At 39.0% G+C, this 23,023-nt stretch overlaps 1 long non-coding RNA gene across 1 annotated transcript; it reads right to left on the bottom strand.

Annotated features, from left to right (window-relative positions):
- Nucleotides 1-223: 223 nt before the first annotated feature.
- LOC148000261 (uncharacterized) lies at nt 224-899 on the bottom strand. Its single transcript, XR_015641328.1, has 2 exons — nt 695-899; nt 224-535 (listed from the first exon to the last, which is right to left on the bottom strand). It is a non-coding gene; the product is annotated as an uncharacterized LOC148000261 (long non-coding RNA).
- Between the last annotated feature and the right edge of the window lie 22,124 nt (nt 900-23,023).

Here is a 23,023-nt window from a genome sequence, read left to right on the forward strand (position 1 = left end):
GAGAGAGAGAGAGTGTTAAGTCTAATTATGCTGTGTAGCTACGGCAAAGAGATAAGAAATCCTTAGAGAAAAGTTGGTAAGGATGTGAAAGAGTGGAAGAGAGGGTAGAAACTATTTCAGTAATCCCAAATACTAGACAATAATCTTTTCATTTCAGACCACTTCTAGAAATAAAATGGACAAACAAATAAAAGCAATGAAAAGATGTGGAAAGCAGGAGTTATTTAATAATGGACTTTATTGCTTTACTTCCCTTGGAGGCAAAACATACTGGAAAAAACATCTTTTCCTCCAAATTCTTCAAGGTTTACCTTTACACGTGACAGCTCCTTTAAAATCCAGTCTTTCTTTTCTTCCTGGGTAACATGCTGGACCTGAATTCTCTGGTTGATAATGATTCATTAGCGTGTGGTGTTTACTTCTGTGTGAAGACGCATAGGAAAGCCTTTAAACCAGGAGAGTGGCATCACCGCAGTGATATCAAGCTTATCCTTGTTTTGAATGGCATTCCCTGTGTGAGCAAACATTTTGGTACCTATTGAATGGGGAAGAAGCATTGACTCATGTCACCAACTTTAAAACAATAATGTAATGGTTCTACATTTACACTGCATAAAAAAATCATACAGCTGAGGTCTTGAGAGTTCCAGCTGTCAGTATAGTAGCTGTGGGCTAACAGGCTGAATTTACTTACGCTGTCTCGATGGATCGGATTCAAAAGGAGCTCAGCCGTCTTTGATTTAGCTGCCTGGCATTGCCTGGCTGAAGAATCCACATAGCAGTGTCACTTCATTTCAGACTGGGGCTAAGTAGCTTTGAAAAACTTGAGGCACATACAAAACCCAGTCTGTTACTTACCCCATGTTGGCCAGATAATGATACTACTGCTTTATGAAAAGAAGGTAGTTGAACATGCATGTTTTTAAAGAGGCATATTTGGTCACTCTAAAACAGAGCCATAAAATTGCACAATCTGAAGGAAGGAACGGTTTGTGTTGCCTCTTTTATTGCCAGTTAAATGCCAGAAGACTTTTAAAGCAAGAGCAACCAGTGCAGAGGAGGGAGAAAAACTAATAAAAATTTTATGACCTTAAAATAAACCCATCGCTCTTCCCTTTTCGTACTTTTGCAAAACTTTCTATACTATTTGGCACCAGAACCTATGTTTAATGTTTGAGCCCTGAAAATATTAGCAAGGTGTCCTAGAAAAATCATCTCCGTAGAAGTAAAGATGCTGTAAAACAAAGCAGGGAAACAGACAGTTTTCAGGGCAAAACAGTTGATGTGATTTTCACCCTAATATAGCAAAACGCACTGTGAGAGAACAGAGTGGAATTGAACCTTGCGCTCTTATTTTTCTTAAGGAAAATATTTTTGAAGGCTGCATTAGTGATTTCTTATTTTTATTACATTATTGTATTTATTATACTATATCAATTGATCTTCTTTTCTTAGTGTGTATGTGTGTATGTATGTTTGTGCGTGTATATGCATTTGCATGGCATGTATACAGACTTGGTGTGTGCCCACCCCTGAGGGGATCTCTGGAGCCAGATTCTAACAACTTTTTGCTTACATTATTATATCATCATTATCACCACCACCACCACCACCACCACCACCACCACCACCACCACCACCACCACCATCATCATCATCATCATCATCATCATCATCATCATCATCATCACCATTACACCACTACCACCAAAGATTGTGAAGCTTGGTGTTTGAACTAGACTGGCTAGCCAGCATGTCCCCTGGATTAATTATCTTCACTCCACTCCTTGCCTTGTACCAGGGTTCCAGACACACACTAGATCAAGCTCAGTTCTTCATGCCTGTGAGGCAAATGCTTCACAGGCATTAAGCTATCTCCCCAGCAGAGTTATTTTTTTCTAACTTGCCTCAGATTTTGCCTCAGAGTCACAGTCTAACATGAATGTTCACTGAACAGACCTAAGGAAACTTAATGTCTTCAAATCGGAGGTCCTGAAAAGATTCTGAGTTAACTGATTCAGATGTTTTTCCTCCTGAGAGTTTTCATATCTCCTTTCGAGACTCTACTGGTAGCTATGAGCCCCATGGCCTCAGAATAAGGCCATCTTAGAAAAGTAGCTTAGATCAATGAGAAATATACAAAATCAAGTCACCTAGACATGGGTTATCCTCACAAAGGAAATGCACATCTCACTTGGAATGCCTACCCTTCATTTATTTGCTGATTTGCCTGAATTAGAGATGGTTCTTAAAAAGAAGGCCCAGTAGTCTCTGATTTTCCCCACATTTTACCTACAAAAAGGGAGTAATTTCACTTTGGGAGAGAAATGTCAAGTGGGAAAAGGGAAATTTTGATTCTATGCTCTGAATGTGTTTTCAGGGGCTGGGAAAATGACCTGATGCACATGCATGAAGGCCTGAGTCTAAATTTACAGCATTCATGTAAAATACAAGATTTGACCACATAAGTGTGACACACCCACAGGAATTCACAGACAGGTGGATTCCTGAATCTCATTGACTGCCAGCCTAGCCAAATCAATGAAACAGTATTCAGTAAGAGTTTGCTTCAAAAAGGTGGGTTGTGAGCCAAGAAGAGAGATAATTTTGATTTTTGGCTACACAGGTATAGACACACACATGCATATAAGAACAATAGATGAATGATAGAGAGATAGATAGATAATAAATAGATATAAATGGATAATAGATAGATAAATGATAGTATGATCTCTTAATGCCAGGCAGTAGAATTTATTGATTCTTTTATTTCCTACATACTGGGTCATTTCCTTTCATATATTCTTGTTTACCTATACAGTTTTTGCATTCCTTGGGTTCGTGAGGCTGACCCGCAGATACCTAATTGACTAACAAGAGGCAACCTCATTGTGGGTAGGGGAAGAGGCTTATAAAAAGGGTGGAGCAGGGAGACTGGCAAAGCAGCAGTCTACTCCTGTCCTGATCCAAAGCTCAACACAGTTTTGTGCACAGTTGGGAGCTAATGAATATTTATGATTTATCCAGAGCCTAATGTTAAACACAGTTCTCATCATCCAGCATTGCTAGGAAAACCAAACGAACTAGAAATTAAAAATCCTCTCCTCTAAATCTTGATGGAGGACAAAAATAAATGTTTGACTACCTCCAGGAAAATGCCATCTAAGGATTAAAAATTAAGTTTCAATCCGAACTGAGTTCACCAGTTTAGCACTTTACTAGCACAAATTTTAAATTCTGTGTCCATCTACAAACCAGAACACTAAGTGGTAATAATATAGTTGTAATAATATTTGTTGTTTTACTAACAAATGATTGATATTAAAAAGTAACAATTTATATGTCAGCATATGTAATGCTTTCTAAATCAAAATAACATTTACATATAACAAAAACAGAACTTCAAATTAGAATACAGTTGATAAAAGCAATATCAGTATTGGTCACAAAAGTATTTTCATATATATATAATGTTCATTATATACTTGTTCACCAGCTCCTATATACATCCACGATGTAACTATTATTTCCTAGTTTCCAATAGTAAATCATTTTGTCTATGATTGTAAAAATTGGTTCAGATTCATCCTCAGGGAAACAGGCATTAAATAAATGTCCAAATGTATATTAATTAAAAATTATGTAAATTTATTTTTAACAAGAATGAAATGGAAGCAATGAGATGATTTACAAGACGATCTACTTTGATCCCAGTGTTCTGAGTGGACACTTTAAAGACATGCCAATTAAACTGAGCTGTGAACCAGGCAAGAATGACTGTGGCTATGGAGTGCAAGGGCATTTTACATAGGAAACAGGCACTTTGTACTGTGAGTTACAAATAACTCATAGAGAAGATGTATGCATACACGCATAAACATACACATTCAGACATACGAACACACCCAGACACACACAGTCACACTGATCATCTACAATCTACTAAACAACTCGATGGTCACGTTGGTATTTGGCTCCCTCTCAAAGTCTCTGCACAGGGAATGAGCCCGCTAAGTGCCAAGAACTACTTCCAAAGCAAGAGCCCTGCAACACTGACTTCTTGCAAATATATCTCAGATTTCCTCTTGAAAATATCACGGATTCGATTCTGAACATTTCTTTGGAGTATAACCTTGTGTTTGCCTGCACCCAGGATAGGCTGCGCTAAACATTCTACACATGTCGATGTCTTTCTGGGAGCCAGCCTGGTGGAACAGGCTTACCTCGGGGCCCCACAGAGAGGGTGCAGGCTCTGTTCTCACTGGAGAAAGTGAACAATCTGTTTATTTTGAGACTTGGAATCACTGCTTAGAGAAGAGATAGGCTACCAGTGGGCTAAGGCAAGCAAACCCTATTTTTACATATTTGTGTATTTTTGGTTTTAATGGCAGACTTCAAAGACACTTCAGATACAAAACCTGCTTGTTGTACATTTGCTCCTCAGATACTTTAGGATTTGTGTCTATATACTGCCAGGGTTTTTGAGCTAGCCTACTTTCCCACCTTGTGGATCCCATCACTCCAATAATGTTATAGCCTACTATTAGAATATAAACATTGCATTTCTGCAACCAGGAAGAGGCAAACGTTAACGCTACAGAAGTTTACAGCTATCTCGAGTGGCATCTTCCCTGGACCATCTCATCCACTGTCTGTTATTTTGCTAGATTGAGAATGAGAATGGGGTGGTCTTTCCATACAGTTTTAGTAAACCAGATGCTTACAGCTCATACTCATTTCAAATCCCCAGAGGGAACATCAGCTGGAAGTGTCTTATCTCCTCCCTTCCAAGGTTCCTAGTCCCCTTCCTCCAGCCCTTCCTGTTGAATTTTATTCCTAAATTTAATTTCTTGCTCTTACGCATGGTTAACTCCGTTATTTCTAATGGGGATTAACTGGAATTATTTCTGAACATGCCAATGTTTCTGGTTTTAATGGGTCCAGAAGATGGCTCCTGTTCTTGAACATTTGAACAGACACAATTACAGGGCTTCCTTCGATTTTCCCTTTTGCTCATAACTCACTTTTCTATGCCAGGACCCTGAATGCAGTGGGACTTGTAGGCCAACTACCATGTTTTTTTTTTCTTTCATAGTCTCTGGGTTCGAATCCTCACTGAATAAGTCCTTTGTTTTTTAAAAAAAAATAAATAAAAGAAATGATAGAACTGGCTGGTAGTGAGCAGAGCTGGGCTGTCTTTGACTCAATGCAAGCAAACTTTAAGCACAGTTGAATCAGTTCACTCCCAGTAAAGTCTTCAGTTAACATGTGAATATGCCTGCAAATTGGGGCAGATGATTACAGCTGCGTGACTTCATACTAGTCAGTCAGGTCCCTGGCTCAGCAGGCCTGGCATGCCAGGGGACTAGTTGGAAAAGATATCTCGTGTCCTGATTATTCAATCAGAAACTATTAGAGCAAGCTCTCTAGGTGACTCTGCACACAGCCCTTTGAAACTTACTGGCCCCTGAATCTTTATAGCTCGGCATTTTCCACTGACTATCTAGTAGAAAAACTTCTGAGAAAAGGAGGTCCTGAATGGTATGGAATAGACTTTGCATCTTTCCTGAAGAATTACAGAAATTCAAGAGAGGGTATCCTAGGCAGTGAGCACACAGGCAGGACAATAAGAGAGATGTTCCTATAGAAGGCCACTATGACAGATAAGAGTATGTTATCCTCTAGATGTGTTGAAAGACAAATGGAAGTTTGAAAACCAGTGACTAGGGACAAGTTTCAAGAGGAGTATGAAGACAAAGAGAGGAGCTAGGAAGTTGTTCCAATATCAGCAGCCAGGCCACTCCAGGAAGGGCTGATCAGGAGGAGACAAGGTAAGCCTTAGACTGGCAGAGTGGCCCCATTTCATTTTCAAGTTTAATATTTTAATTCAGTTGCAGTTACAGATGGTCTGTGAGTCTCCCCGCAAGGCATGCTAGGAACCATACTAGGGCACTTTGCAAGCTCTTAACCCCTGAGATATCTTTCCAGTCCCCCCAATGGCCAAGTCCCATTGCTAACGTGAGTTTTCAATCAGCCTTCCTGACCTAGAGCAGGGGTGTAGGGCACTTTGGGGTTTATGAGGGATGAATACCAAGAGGTAGTGACAATTTTAGAAATCTTCTGCTCCTCATCTCTAGGTCTAAATAAAGCGTACCTTTGACATGTGTGCATTAATGGTTAAGTACACAGGCACATTGAACTTTTACGAAATTACCCAACAGTTGAGAATGTTTCGGAAAAGATGTTTTGCTTGAAAGTCATATCATATGATTGCAGAACAAGGCTGGCTAAGAACTAGGGAAGAATGTAGCCTTCTGTTTCAGAAACTTCATCACATGGTGGAATGCATCAGCTGCCCAGGGGTCTCCTGCCTCCAGCTGCCTGTCTCATTTCTCTTGGGACTTGGATAAAACTGGAAGTCAGTCTGTCACATCATTGTCCTGCTGAGCAATCTTTAGTTCTAGGTAAAGCAGTAATGCATTGTTTTCCTTGTTTTATCTACTCTATTTATAGTGTGTGTGTGTATGTGTGTGTATGTGTGTGTATGTGTGTGTGTGTGTATGTGTACACATACATATCTGAGGACAAACTTCAGGAGACCATCTTCTATCGTGTGGAATCCAGGAAATAAACTCAGGACGTGGGGCATGACAGCAAGCAACTTAATCTACTGAGCCATCATATTGGCCTTTCCTTGAAGTTTTAAAAATCTCATTTCTTTCCTTTTAAAGTAGAAAGGCTATAGTAAGGAAAAATAAGGGCAGCACTTTTTTGTACATGCTTAATACTTGTCTCCACTGGCCAAGTTGATTCCCGTCATGCCCATCAGTCAGTGATTCTAGTGTGAGGCTACTGAGTGGAACTATTAGAGGCAGGAGAGAAAACTTGAAAGGGAATCTATTTCCCCAGAAATCATCTCTTACAGAAGGAACTTAGGTGAAGGGTAAGTGTGAGGCCCTGTCTTCAGTAATGGCCCATTTTCTGTTGGGAAATGGCTTCAATTTAACCCGAGAAGGGTTATGGCACTAGAATTGTAAAACCTGGCATTGGTATCATAGATTTCCTTCCTGGCATATGCTCTTAGCAACTTGGACAATTTAAGTCACTAGTGCCATCTGTAAAACAGGGACGAATGCCACACAGACGAATGCATACGAATGTGTTCGTAATAGATTCAGCACAGTGAAATGCAGGTCTGCTTTCTCCACCCAAATTCTATTTCCTTTTCCTTTTCTTTTTCCTTTTTTCTTTTTTTGTTCATTTAAAAATAAGATTTTTGAGATGGGATCTTATATAGCCCATGCTATCTGAAGATGAGCTTGAAACTTCATCCTCCTGCCTCTACCTCCTGAGTGCTGGAATTATAGACGTGCATGCCTCCTGTGCATTGCTGGGGATAAATCCAGATCTCTCTTGCATGTTAGGTAAGCACACTACAAATGGAGCTATGTCACCAACCCTCCACATCTCAAGTTTCTATGCTTTGATTTTATACCTGCCGTAGAGCCATTTTCCTCAGTATTAAAATACTCTTTCTTGGAGGAAGACAGGAAGCCCGTGCAACTTACTAGACATAGGAACCTCTGGAAGTTAAAAGAGTCACCTCTCATTCCCCCAAGGTTATAGAGTAGGATATGTTGCTGAGGAATTCCTGCTAGCCAAGCTGCTTGACAGTTGAACAAAGAGTTCTAAGGATGCAAAGTTTGGGAATCTTCACCCATGCTGGCATAGGAGTTTTTCTGTGGTGTAGTTGACTTTGAGTAACTCCTGTTCCCGTGGCATTAAAAGTTCACCGATTCACTGAGCTAGATTGGAAAAGAGTCATTGCTTAGGTGTACTACTAGTTCATATGTACGATAAAGAGGTATTTGCTCATGGTTCCCCTAGAAATTGTGTGCAATAGCCCTCAGGATGAATTGACTTAAGAAGTGGGACATTTGAAAGGGGATCATGTCATAAAAATCATCTCAAGAATGAGATTAAGGTATTAGAAAAGAGACCCAGGAGCGAGCTGCTGCCTCTCCTACCATGTAAAGATGTAGTGAAAAGATATTTTTTTTATAGATTAGAAGACATTTCTTCATTATATGTGGATATGCTAGTGTTTTATTCTGGGACCTTTCAGCTTATAGAAGTAAGAGCAATAACATTTATAAATTACTCAGCCTAAGGTATCTTGCAACCTCTTCCTCTTCTGCTTGCATTTACATGACCAACGAAGTGAAAGGTAAGAGCCTAAAGGAGTGGCTCCCCAAACATCTCCCAGTCACATTCCTCCATGTAGCATAAACTATGGGACCGCAAGGTAGGCATAATGAATATAATGGATTCCTCATATGTAATGTTTTAGCTTTCTTTATTACAATACTTGTTAGATTGTGTTATGAAAAATTAAATAGGACGATAGCCCAGGAAGCCCATATTTATAGGTCCTTAAATGAAATTTTCATCTTTGAATGTGATTTATAATAAACATCATTAAATGTGTGATCTAGCTTGTCTTCAATCTACAGATGACTGAAAATGATATCAGTTTTTGGTTAAACTAGCATAATGTTTTTTTTAAAAAAAAACCAAAATTTTATTATCCATTATTCTAACAATTTGTATCTTCTATTTTTACTATTGCACCTTGTATTTTTAGTCTGTGCTGATACAGATTTACTATTTTTAATTTGACTATATTGATATTCATGTTTAAAAAATACTGCTCTGTAATAAAAAGAAAGGCAATTCTGTCTGGGCCAAAGTCCAATAGCTTTGTAATCAGAAAGAACTAGGTTCAAGTTAGCATTCTGTCATTGCTGATCTACACGAGTTTAACAGATCAGTTTCTTCTTTCCTCTATTATATTTGAATGTAGCTTAAAGGATTCAAATTTACTTTAGAAATAAATATTTCTCAAACTTTTGATTTCAACCAAAAGAAAAAAGAAAGAAATTGAAATAAAAAGCTAGACTTTGTAGTGAAGATCTACATATCAGGGTTAGGGTCAAAGGATCCTACTTTAACAGGTTATTTGTAACATTTTCTTATCTCCTGTCTCGTAGTCTCACAGTGCAAGAGTTCAGAGCTTCCAAATAAACACCGTGGCTATTTGGTCCTTCTCTGTACATCTCCAAGGTGGTAAGAGCTACACAATACATTGTGACCTGAATACCATTCCAAGGTACACAGGAATCCTCTGAGAAATTGCCCCTGGCCCTGCATACTCACTCTGGACCTTAGTTGGCTTATGTCACTGGCTCCACTGTGGCTCTTCCATTATGGCATTGATGGAGTACCAAAGCCTTGCCATAGAACACAGTGTCTCCTAGGAAAGAGATGCTCCGAGTGCCAACTCATTACTCAAATACTGTATTAGTTGCACAAGGCTAAGCTTCTATTTTCCTCTCTGCAAGCTGAAGATAGTAACAGCAAACAGTGGATTCTCAAGAGGGCTAAATGAGTTCTGTGAGACCAGGGTAGTTGGTAGATTTTTTTTTCTTGCTTCTTTAGCTTTATTCTTGTGCATGATTTTCTGACTTCTTCCAGAGTTAATGCCTTCCTTTCATTCATACCACTGTTACTTGGTGTACTTGGTGTCTTTTCTCTGTGACCCTTGAGAACATCTAAGAAATTTAGCTTCCTCCCAGTATCTCAGGCCATTATCTACCAATATGCATAGCTACTGCCCTCACTACCCACAGTCAAGTTTTATGGGTTTCATTGGTCCAACAATTGTTTTTTCCATCTTTATTAACTTGAGTATTTCTTACTTACATTTCGATTGTTATTCCCCTTCCCGGTTTCCGGGCCAACATCCCCCTAACTCCTCCCCCTCCCCTTCTTTATGGGTGTTCCCCTCCCCATCCTCCCCCAACAATCATGTTCACTGGGGGTTCAGTCTTGGCAGGACCAAGGGCTTCCTCTTCCACTGGTGCTCTTACTAGGCTATTCATTGCTACCTATGAGGTTGGAGCCCAGGGTCAGTCCATGTATAGTCTTTGGGTAGTGGTCCAACAATTTTAACTATAACCTTTGTTTCCCTTCTAGAATGTGCTCAGAGGATACTCCTTCAGAGTCTTAAATACATGTCTTTCTATCTTTCTCTCCCAGGAACTCCCATTTCTGATCAAACTTTTCTGAGTCCTCTCCCTTTGGCAATACCTGTCCCTCCAATAAGCATGCCATTTTCCTACTGTATACCTCTCAGTTTTGATAACTGAGTTTTCCCTTCAAACAAAAGTCATCATTCTTCCTCTTCCTCTAGTTTAAACATAAAAATTATGACAGGAAGAGTTCACATTCACCCTTCAATTGTGCACCAAAGCATAAAGCTGTTCAAATTGTCTATTTCAACTTCCTTCTCCTGCACGTTCATATCCACTTAGATGGCTTCCTTTACTTAGCTGAGTCACTCATAAAATGGATGCACCTAATTTTATCCAATGCCCATATTTTATCAAGTTGATGGCAATATCAATAATAAAATGCACCATTAGTACATTATGCATCTCATAGCATAGAAATGAAATACTAAAATGCCATCAACTGCAAGATGTGTTCTGGTTCTGGAGTTGTTAAAATATGAAAATATATGCACTTTATGATATACACAGTAATGATATTTTTTAAATCATTGCAAACATTCTTCCTAATCTTTCCTTCTTTTAAGTATTACATTTCTTGAAATAGACTGAGCTGTCAAGCTCTGTCTACCTACATCCCAAATTTTTCTTATGCTTCTGAATTTGGCCAAATGAAACTACTCTCTCTAAAAAAAATCCCGTCAGTTTATAACCGCTAAATGTGAGACTACTAGCCCAGGGAAGGCACTGCCCACAATGGGCCCTCCCATCCTTGATCCCTAATTAAGAAAGTGCCTTAGAGCTGGATCTCATGAAGACATTTCCTCAAGGGAGGCTCCTTTCTCTGTGATAACCCCAGCTTGTGTCAAGTGGACACACAAAGCCAGTCAATACACCAAGGATAAATATAACCCTAAACCTGTTTATTTCAAGCATTTCATCTCAGAAAGGAGTAAGTCTTTTCCTTTCCTCCACATCCCAAAGATAGGTAACTCTGGATTTTATCACAGGGTGTTTGTTTGCAGCTTTAAGACCAATTTCCCTAATGATTATCTATGCAAAAATACTCAATAAAATACTTGCAAACCAAATCCAAGAACACATCAAAAAAATCAGTCACCATGATCAAGTAAGCTTCATCCCAGGAATGCAGGGATGGTTCAATATATGGAAATCCATCAATGTAATCCACTGTATAAATAAACTCAAAGAAAAAAACCCACATGATCATCTCATTAGATATTGAGATAGCATTTGACAAAATTCAACACTCCTTCATTGTAAAAGTCTTGGAATGATCAGGAATTCAAGAGTATGCCTAAACATAGTACAATCAATATAGAACATGGGGGTCTAGCCTTGGCAGAACCAAGGGCTTCCCCTTCCACTGGTGACCCTACAAGGTTATTCATTGCTACCTATGAATTTGGAGCCCAGGGTCAGTCCATGTATAGTCTTTGGTTAGTGGTTTAGTCCCTGGAAGCTCTTGTTGGTTGGCATTGTTATTCTTATGGAGTCTCAAGCCCCTTCACCTCTTTCAGTCCTTCCTCTAATTCCTCCAATTGGGGTTCAGTTCTCAGTTCAGTGGTTTGGTGCTGACATTCACCTCTGTATTTGACATATTCTGACTATCTCTCAGGAGAGATCTATATCCGGTTCTTGTCAGCCTGAACTTCTTAGCTTCATCCATCTTATCTCGTTTGGTGGCTGTATATGTATGAGCCACATGTGGGGCAGGCTCTGAATGGCTGTTCCTTCAGTCTCTGCTCTAAACTTTGCCTCCCTATCCCCTCCTATGGATATTTTTGTTCCCCTATTAAAGGAGTGAAGCATTCGCATTTTGGTCATCCTTCTTGAGTTTCATATGGTCTGTGCATCTTGGGTAATTCAAGCATTTGGGATGGGGACAGTAATGGTGGGTGGATGGGGAAGGGAACACCCATATAGAAGGGGAGCAGGAGGGGTTAGGGGCTGATAGACTGGAAACCAGGAAAGGAAACAACATTTGAAATGTAAATAAGAAATACCCAATTTATTTTTTTTAAAAAAAGAAAGAAGTTTGTACAAAGAATAAAAACAATTAAAAAAAACCAATATAGGAAAACCACTAGCCAACATCTAAATGAAAAGGAACTGAAGGAATCCCACTAAAATCAGGGACTAAAAAAGGCTGCCACTCTCTCCTACCTATTCAATATAGTGTTAGAAGTCCTATGCAGAGCAATCAGACAACAAAAAGAGGTCAAGGGGACACAAATGGGAAAGGAAGAATCGAAATATCACTATTTATAGATGATATGATAGTATACTTAAGTGGACCCAAAGATTACACCAGAGAACTCCTAAACCTGATAAACAACTTCAGCAAAGTGGTTGGATATAAAATTAACTCAAATTAATAGCCTTCCTTTACTGAAAGGATAAACAGGCTGAGAAAGAAATTAGGGAATTGACACCCTTTACAATAGTCACAAATAATATAAAATACCTAAATGTGATTCTAACCAAGTAAATGAAAGATCTGTATGACAATAACTTAAAGTCTTTGAAGAAAGAAATTGAAGATCTCAGAAGATGAAAAGACCCTCCATTCTCGTGGATTGGCAGGTTTAATATAGTAAAAATGGCCCTTTTATAGAAAGCAATCTATAGATTCAATACAATCCCCATCAAAATTCCAACTCAAATCTTCATAGTGTTAGAAAGAGCAATTTGCAAATCATTTGGAATAACAAAAAACCCAGGATAATGAAAACTATTCTCAACAATATAAAAACATCTGAGGGAATCAAACTGTATTACAGAGCAATAGTGATAAAAAAAAAAAAAACGGTATGGGTTTGGTACAGAGACAGGCAGGTAAATCAGTGGAATAGAATTGAAGACTCAGAGATGAACCCACACACCTATGGTCACTTGATATTTGACAAAGGAGCCAAATCCATCCAGTGGAAAAAAGACAGCATTTTCAGCAAATGGTGCTGGTTCAACTGGAGGTCAGCATGTAGAAGAATGCAAATTGCCCCATACTTATCTCCTTGTACAAAGCTCAAGTCCAAGTGGATCAAAGACCTCCACATAAGACCAGATACACTCAAACTAATAGAAGAAAAAGTAGGGAAGAGCCTCGAACACATGGGCACAAAGAAAAATTTCCTGAACAGGACACTAATGGCTTATGCTCTAAAATCAAGAGTTGACAAATGGGACAAACGGAAATGGGACCTCATAAAATTTCAAAGCTTCTGTAAGGCAAAGGACACTGTGGTTAGGACAAAACATCATTCAACAGAGTGGGAAAAGATCTTTACCAATCCTACATCCAATAGAGGGCTAATATCCAATATATACAAACAACTCAAGAAGTTAGACCCCAAAGATCCAAATAATCCCTTTAAAAAATGAGATTACAGAGCTAAACAACAAATTCTCAGCTAGGAATATCAAGTGGCCAAGAAGCACCTAAAGAAATTTTCAATATCCTTAGTCATCAGGGAAATGCAAATCAAAACCACCCTGAGATTCTACATCACACCAGTAAGAGTGGCTAAGATAAAAAACTCAGATGACTGCAGATGTTGGTGAGGATGTGAAGAAAGAGGAACACTCCTCCATTGTTGGTGGGATTGCAAGCTGGTACACCCACTCTAGAAATCATTATGGTGGTTCCTCAGAAAATTGGACCCAGTGCTACCTGAAGACCCAGCTATACCCCTCCTGTGCATATAGCCAAAGATGCTCCAACACATAAAAAGGACACATGCTCCACTATGTTCATAGCAGCCTTATTTATTATTTTTCTAGCCCAGAAGCTAGAAAAAACTCAGATGTCCTTCAACAGAGGAATGGATACAGAAAAATGTGGTACATCTATACAGTGGAGTACGACTCAGCTATTAAAAACAATGACTTCATGAGATTCTTAGGCAAATGGATGGATGGAATGAGAAAACATCATCCTGAGTGAGGTATTCCTATCCCAAAAATAACAAAACAAAACAAAAAAAAAAACCTGGTATGCATTCACTGATAACTGAATGTTAGCCCAAAACTTGGAATACCCAAGATACCATTCATAGACCATATGAAACTCAAGAAGAAGGAACACCAAAATGTGGATCCATTAGTAGTTCTTAGAAACAGGAATAAAATACTCACATGAGGAAACGCAGGGACAATGAATGGAGCCGAAAGCTGAATAAAAGTTCATCCAGAGACTGCCCCACCTGGGGATTCATCCCTTATGTGGTCACCAAACCCAGTCAATATTACTGATGCCAAGAAGTGCTTGCTGACAGGAGCCTGATATGCATGTCTCCTGAGAGGTTCTTCCAGAGTGAGCTCGGGTACACCAATGGAGGAGTTAGAGAAAAGACTGGGTACACTAATGGAGCTGAAGGGGTTTGCAACCCTTTAGGAAGAACAAGAATATCAACCAATAAGGCTCCCCAGAGCTCCCACGGAGTAAACCACCACCAACAGAGTACACATGAGGGGACCCATGGCTCCAGCTGCATAGGTAGCAGAGAATGATATTTTCTGGCATCTATAGAAGGAGACTCCCTTGGTACTATGAAGGCTTTGTTCCCCAGTGTAGGGGAATGCCAGGGTATTGAGGTAGGAGTGGGTGGTTGGAAAGGGGGACATTCTTGCAGAGGCAGGAGGAGTAGGAATAGGGGAAGGAGAAACAGTGAAGGGGAATAACATTTGAGATGTAAATACATATGCTATCCAATAAAAAATGAACAGAAAAAATACAGTAGATAAAAAAATCCGCTGGTATTGCTTCACATGAAAACTAATCATGCTGGGATCTCACAGGCATTTTTTTTTACCATGGAAGAGTCTTACCTCTCCTTCCATGCTCAGCTTTTACAGCTGCCTTCTTAATAGAACAGCTACAGCAAGTTGGAATACATGTAGAGTTACAACATGGCAGTGTTACCAGTATAATGGCTTCTCATTTCATTTACAGGAGTTCAGGGTAAGTTTTCATTATTTAGACTTGGTCTCCTACTTGTTTTCTTCACTCCTGTTGTATAACAGCTTCCTCTGAGATTCACACAGTCCATCCTGCACAGAAACTATTTAAAGAAAATGGATAACAACTCAAAATAGCTTTAGGAAGTTCCTGAAACAGAGCAGATTCTCTGGGACCCTCCCCATTTGAATAAGCAATAAAATCTATAAAGAAGACCTAGGCAAGCCAAGCTGCAAAGAAGATTTTGAGACCAAACCAGCTGTCTAGAGGAAGCATTAATCAGCCAGTATGACTGGAAGAGTTTTAGATCAACTGAGGCACATAGAAAGGACCTTCTGTAACCTGTTGAGATTCCTGCAGAATGTAAAGTGTGGTGTAGGTTTCCAGAGCAGTCAGATCTGCTGGGGTGGGCTTTGGTGATAAAGCTCTCTTTGAGTCATTGAGGTTCCTGCAAATAAACCTTCATCCATACTCCTCTTTGTAAGGCCAATAAAACTCACTGGTCCATCAGTTGTGACCTTAGTGGGATACATACTTTGTTTTGTCATGAAATTCCTATCTAGGATGAGTGGATGTATATTTCATACCGCAGGAAATGTTTTGTTTTACACTCTCTTCTACATAGTCATCCCAGATTCCTAACAGTCTCAGTTATCCTGAAAATCTGCCACTTCAAGGTCTTTCTCACCATGAAAGTCCTGCACAGAGTATTGCTTTATGACTGACTGTTTTCTTCTCATGTGTGTCCTTTCTTTTCAGGCATCATTCGGTGATATTGCATGCCTACTCTATGTCAAACTGTCAGCAATTCCTTCATTGCTTTGTGACCTTTTCCATCTATATTGTCTCTTAGTCAATGACATATTTGTTAGGAGAGTGTTACCCTTGCCATTTAGAGTTAAGATGGAAAAAACAATCACTTTGTACAGCTTGTTTGTTTATTCACAGCCCTCTGAAGGGTGCCTAGAACATAGTGGGTGTCAATTGAATATTTCTTAGAAGGTTAAATAGGTCAATTTTATTTTTCTGCATTGTCATTTTTTTCTTGAACAAGATCTCATTTACCACCTTGTACTATACTTTAATTTTTAATTCCAGTTTAGTCTTTAAACAAACACCTGGGAATACTGCAGTCTCCTTTGGCTTTCTCCTAACTAGAGTCAGAGCAGTATTAGGCCCACTTTACCCTTCATCCTTGATTCTTTGTCTCATCGCACATTATCTTTGTCCCAAGTCTCCAAGAAAGCCATCATTAAGAATAACAGAAGTTCTTGTCATGCCACTGACTTATATTTAGGGGTACTGCAAATTTCAAAATGGAGACCCATACCTGTCTTTGATCACTCTACAGCTATGGAACGTTGTACACTTGGTCAAGACCACACAAAAATTTATCACACTCCCCAATTCTACTGTGGAAAAACCCAGTCCATTCATCAAAGTTGATCGAGTCACACACTCTCAAATCAGAATTTCTAAACAGAGTACACAAAATATACCCAAAGAACGAAGAGTTGGAATAATGAGGGTAGCAACATCTAGTTTTATGTTGTGTATGTCATTAGCACACAAGGACTTTAATTGTATCTATTATCAACACTTGGGCATCCTAGAATTGTACTTAATTTTATGTATCCGCTTTTCTGGAGAAATGGACCTACATTATTCTGAAGGTATCCATGTCAATATTTGTGGAGAGAATTAATATGTAGAAAGGGACTTCAGGCAGAAGGATGGAGTAAAATTGTCTTTCCTGTTATGAATGGTTCATATAAGTCCCAACAATTACAGGTCTGAATAAAACAAAATAGCAATCTTTCCCAAATAAGAGGAACTCCAATTGTATGATTACTTTGCCTAGAACCCCACTCACTTTTTTTGCTTTTAGACTCAAGCTGAAACATCTGTTCTCAAGGCTGAGGCCCCTGGATGAGAAATTAAGTTATCAGTGACTGTTATTCCAAGGCCTTTAATCTAGATTGGGATAAGACTATTGCTGTCTGATTGCAGCCTTTGGAGCCTCTCTGCTTTCAGAATTCCATGAGACCATTCTGTATAAAATCTGTCTGTTTATCTATGTGGGACTACTTCTCTGGAAAACCCTTAGTTGTGAAGTGTTTAGAAATAGGAATCTTGTGAAGCTGATCACCATAGCCTCAAAGTCTGACTCAATATTTGGAAACACTTCAGAGCATCCTTGTCCTAGTGTACACAATAGCTAACTTGCAGGCTATCGAGTTTATTATCATGATTCAAAGATTAGCCCTGTTATTTTTAAGCTTTGTGATATTTTTGTAAGACAATTCACTTACTGGTCCTGTGTTATTAGTTCTTGTTATGAAAAAATAGATAATTAATCTTACTTTCATAGAACTATTATAACTAGCATAAGAATAAATACCCATTCTGACTCAGAAGAGTATAGAGCTCATAGGAGTGTCTCAGTGGAATCAACCACAGCCATTATTGGTGATGTACTGACTCATATAGGAGCTACAATACTTCAGTGGGATGGTACAGTATTGTGTGTCTGCCCCTTATTCCTGGGAAGAGCTTAGTTGATCATTCATCCTGTGCTTTTGATACTACAATACACAATGGGATTATATTAAGACATAAAAGCTCATAGAATCAATAAATATACATGAATGAGTGACATCTTAAACATTTTTTAAGTGAAGCTGCATCTTTCTGTATTGCTACAATAATTAAAAAGTATTTTCCTAGAGTGCTTACAGAGTATAGCTACTCATAGTTACTTAAGATTGTGACAGCACCCTTTTAAACACCTTTATAACAATTTTATATCTTGATTATTGGTTCTTATTTTAACCTTTGAGCATCATCAGCTGACTTTGATAAGTTCTTGTAATCATCTATAAAAGCAGGTGTAGTCATTATAACTAAATAATTAAAATAAAGATTCTCTCTAAAATGTGTTCCTCATGGTACAAAAATTAACATAGGACTGTGACTTAAACCACCATCCAAAGAGTACACATGGACAGACCCATAGCTCCAGCTACATATGTAGCAGAGAATTGCCTTGTTGGGCATCAATGGGAGGAGAAGCCCTCGGTCCTGCCAAATTGATGCCCCAGGGTAGGGGAATGCCAGGGCAGGGAGACAGGAAGGAGTGAGTGGGTGAGGAACATTCTCATAGAAGCAGGGGGAGGGGGAATGGGAAAGGGAGTTAATGGATGGGAAACTAGGAAAGGGGATAACATTTAAAATGTAAATTAAAAATATTTGATAAAATATAAATAAGGAAAACAGAAAAAAGGAAAAAAGGAAAACTTTTATACATTCTTAAAGCTATAATTTTTACAACAAATTCTCCTCTTTAATTATGAAGTTACATATCTAGGATCTTACCCAATTTTCCAAGAAACAACTATGCAATCTCAGTTTTCCTCACCAATGACAAAGTATATTTAATTTCATCTCACGGGGGACTGGCTTACCTCTTTTACTAAAGTAGAATACTATGAATAAAAATTTTTGAGGTTTCATGAATCTAAAGAGGTAGGCAATTTAGAAACATAAAATACAGCTGAACTAATTACTGTTAAGGGGAGCTTTAAGTACTCTACAAGTGTTCTGGTGCTGCAGAACAAGAGAGCCCTACCCAGAGACAACCAACTCATCCTTGGAAAAGATGTTCAGCTTTCTAGTCAGATTAGTTGCTTGAAACTGGAAGAGCTTGAAGGGACTCGAGACCCCATATGAACAACAATGCCAACCAACCAGAGCTTCCAGGGACTAAGCCACTACCTAAAGACTATACATGGACTGACCCTGGACTCTGACCTCATAGGTAGCAATGAATAGCCTAGTAAGATCACCAGTGGAAGGGGAAGCCCTTGGTCCTGCTAAGACTGAACCCCCAGTGAACGTGATTGTTGGGGGGAGGGCAGCAATGGGGGGAGGATGGGGAGGGAAACACCCATAAAGAAGGGGAGGGGGAGGGATTAGGGGGATGTTTGCCCGGAAACCGGGAAAGGGAATAACACTCAAAATGTATATAAGAAATACTCAAGTTAATAATAATAATAAAAAAAAGAAAGGAAAAACTCCCCCCCCCAAAAAAGAAAATGCTTATCACGATATTAGTGTGGATAATTTTCAATCTCAATCGGGGTTTCTACCCTGCCTTTGCTTATTCAGTTCCTGGACAAAAGGCATACACAACCTTTATATTTAGCATAAGTCTTAATCAGCACAAGATTTGGGCAGATATCTACCCAATCTATACGATTAGAATATACTTTCCTATCAATAGCTCTGAGTTATTACTTCTTATGTTCCAGCTCGGCTGCTTTTATCTCCACTAGACCAGCCTTTCTGCTAAGATTTTAAGAATCTTACCCGATTATGTCATCTCCTCTCTCCCCTTGGTCTTCTTCTCCTTGCAGTCTCCTCTGTCCCTAAGTCTGGGAACCCTAAACCCATATATCTTTTCTGCCCAGCTACTAACTGTCAGCATCTTTATTCACCAATCAGGGAAAACTTGCTTGGCAAGGTCACAAAGCATCACGTGACTTACATGCAGTCTCTGGGAACAACTGGTATTGAGCATAGCAAAAGACCATATCACAACACAATATTTTATATTATTTGTCACAATTGAAAAGGGCATGGTTTTCCTAATTTATTTCTCAGTCCATTTATCCTTTGTATAAAGGAGGGTTATGGATTTTTTAAAAATTAATTTTCTATCCAGCCACTTTGCTAAAACTGTTTATCGGCTTTAGGAGTCTCTGGTAGAATTTTCTGGAGTCAGTTATGTAAACTATCATATTAACTGTAAATAGTGATACTTTGACTTCTTTCTTTCCAATTTGCATTCCCTTGATCTCCTTTAGTTGTCTTATTGCTCTAGCTAAAACTTCAAGTGCTATATTGAATAGATAGGGGAAAAGTGGACAGCCTTGTCTTAGCCCTGGTTTTAGTGGGATTGCTTCAATTTTCTCTCAATTTAATTTGATGTTGCCTAGTGGCTTACTATATAATGTTTTTGTTATGTTTAGTTTTGTGCCTTATATCCCTGATCTCTCCAACACTTTTAACATCAAGAGGTATTTGACTTCAATAAAGGCCTTTTCAGCATCTAATAAGATAATATTATATTTTTCTTTCAGTTTATATACAGGCTGAATTATGGTGATGGATTTTCCTATATTGAACCATCCCTCCCTCTCGGTGATGAAGCCTACTTGATCGTAGTGGATGCTGTCTTTGATGTATTCTTAGATTCAATTTGAGAGTATTCTATTGAGTATTTTTACATAAATATTCATAACAGAAATTGGTCTGAAATCTTCTTTCTTTGTTGTATGGTTTAGGTATCAGGGTGACTGTGGCTTCATACAATGAGTTTGGCAATGTTCCTTCTCTTTCTATTTTGTGGAATAGTTTGAGGAGTATTGGTATCAGTTCTTTTTTGAAAGTCTGATAGAATTCTGTGCCCCAACCATCTAGCCCTGATCTAAAATATCTTTGTGCAACTCTAAGGAAGCAAGTGAGAGACCTATATGACAAGAATTTCAAGTCACTGAAGAAAAAAATTAAGGAAGATATCAGAAAATGGAAAGCTCTCCTATGCTACTGGATTAGTAGATTAACATAGTGAAAGCAGCCATCTTCCTGAAAGCATTCTACAGATGCAATGCAATCCCTATGAAAATTCCCACACGATTCTTAACACATGTGAAAGAGCAATTCTCAAATTCATATGGAAAAGCAACAGCAGCCAGGATAACTAAAATAATTTTGTACAATAAAAGAACTTCTGGAGGTATCACCATTGCTGATCTCAAATTGTACTATGGAAAATAGTAATAAAAGCTGTATGGTATTGGTACAAAAACAGACATGCTGATCAATGGAATCTAATCAAAGAGCCAAAAATAAACCCACATACCTATGAACACTTGATTTTAACGAAGAAGTCAAATGATACAATGGAAAGTTGAAAGCCTCTTCAACAAAATGTGGCAGTACAACTAGATGTCTGCGAGTAGAAGAAGGCTAATAAATTCATGTTTATCACCCGGCAGAAAACTCAAGTCTAAGTGAATCACACACCTCAATACAAAACCAGGTACTCTAAATGTAATAGAAGAAAAAGTGCAAAATAACCTTGAATGCATTGGTAAAGGCCACAACTTCCTGAACAGAAAACCAGTGTTTCAGGTTCCAAGATCAACAATTGATAAATGGGACCTCATCAAACTGAAAATCTTTTGAAAGGCAAAGAACACCATCAACAGGACAAAACAATAGCCTATAGAGTGGGAAAGTACCTTTCCCAACCCTACTTCTGACAGAAGAAAAATATTCAAAATATATAAAGAACTCAAGAAATTAGAGACCAACAAATCAAATACAATACAATTTAAAAATGGGCGCAGAGTTAAGCAGAGAATTTAAATGGATTAGAAGCACTTAAAGAAATGTTCCACGTCCTTAGTGATCAGCGAAATGCAAATCAAAATGACTCCAAGATTTCCTCTTACATCCATCAGAATGGCTAAGATCAAAAACTCAAATGATAGCACATGCTGGCAAGAATGTGGTGCAAGGGGACCACTCCTCTATTGCTTGTGAAAGTGCAAACTTGTACAACCACTTTGGAAATCCATTTGGCAGTTTTTCAGAAAATTATGAATAGTTCTACCTCAAGACTCAGCTATCCACTCTTGGGAATATACCCAAAAGATGCTACTCTACACCACAGGGGACACTTGCTCAACTATGTTCATAACAGCCTTTCTGTAATAACTGGAACCTGGAAACAACCTAAAAGTTCTTCAGCTGAGGAATGGATAAAGAAAACCTGATACATCACACAATGGAATACTATTCAGCTATGAAAAGCAAAGATAGCATACACTTTGCTGGCAAATGGATCAGACTTGAGAATATCATCCTGAGTGAGGTAACCCAGAGCCAGGAAAACACATATGGTATGTACTCATTTATAAATAGACATTAGTGATAGAGTGCAGGATAACCTTTCAACAGTCCACAGACCCAAAGAAACTGGGCAATAAGGAGGTCACAAGGAAGGATATGCGATTCTCACACAAAAGGAGAAATTAAGTAGTCATTGGAGGTGGATGGAGGAAGAACTGGTTAGGAGAAAGGGCTAGGAAGGTTATGGGGGTGGTTATTAGGTGTGGGGGAGAGAGGGGAATAGGAAAGGACCTAGAAAGAAAGTGGAAATCAGTGTGGGGCATTTCTCATGGCTAGATGGAAGTTTGGGAGGGAGAGGATACAGGGAGTCTATGGGGGTAACCCTAGCTGAGATTCCTACCAGAGGGGACTATAGGGACTGAAGTGGCCACCTCCTGTGTGGCAGGATTTCCAGAGGAAGCAAGGGACATCATTCCACTTCTAAAACCTAAAACCCAAAATGTGTCTTGCCTAAAAGACATGAGGGGATAAAGGTGGAGCAGAGACTGAGGAAACAGCCAACCTAACTTAACACCTATCCCATGTGAGAAAGCTAACTCCGAAAATACTAATGATTCTCTTCTGTGCTTGCAGACAGGAACCTAGCAGAACTGTCTCCTCCAAGGCTTCGTCCAGCATTTCATAGAGGCCAATGCAGAGATTCACAGCCAAACTTCAGTTAGAGCTCTGGAAATCTAGTGGAAGAATTGGGAATACAAGTAGACAATCCACAGGCATCAAGTATACCACAAGAAGACCTACAGAGTCAAATAACTCGGGACCATGGACACTCACAGAAACTAAGTTATCAACCATGGAGCATACTGGTGCTGGACCTAGGCTTCCTACACATTTGTAGTCCATGCGCAACTTGGTTTCAGGTGGATCCCCTAACAAGCAGAACAATCTTTGTTCCTTGCCATTGGATCTCCTGTCCCTTACCTGGACTGCTTGATTGGGCCTCAGTGGGAGAGGATGTGCCTATTCCTCCTGGGAATAGATGTCCCAGGGTAGA

The sequence above is a fragment of the Rattus norvegicus genome, chromosome 17, assembly GCF_021556685.1.
Source record: "Rattus norvegicus strain SHRSP/BbbUtx chromosome 17, alternate assembly SHRSP_T2T, whole genome shotgun sequence".
Classification (NCBI taxonomy): Eukaryota; Metazoa; Chordata; class Mammalia; order Rodentia; family Muridae; genus Rattus; species Rattus norvegicus.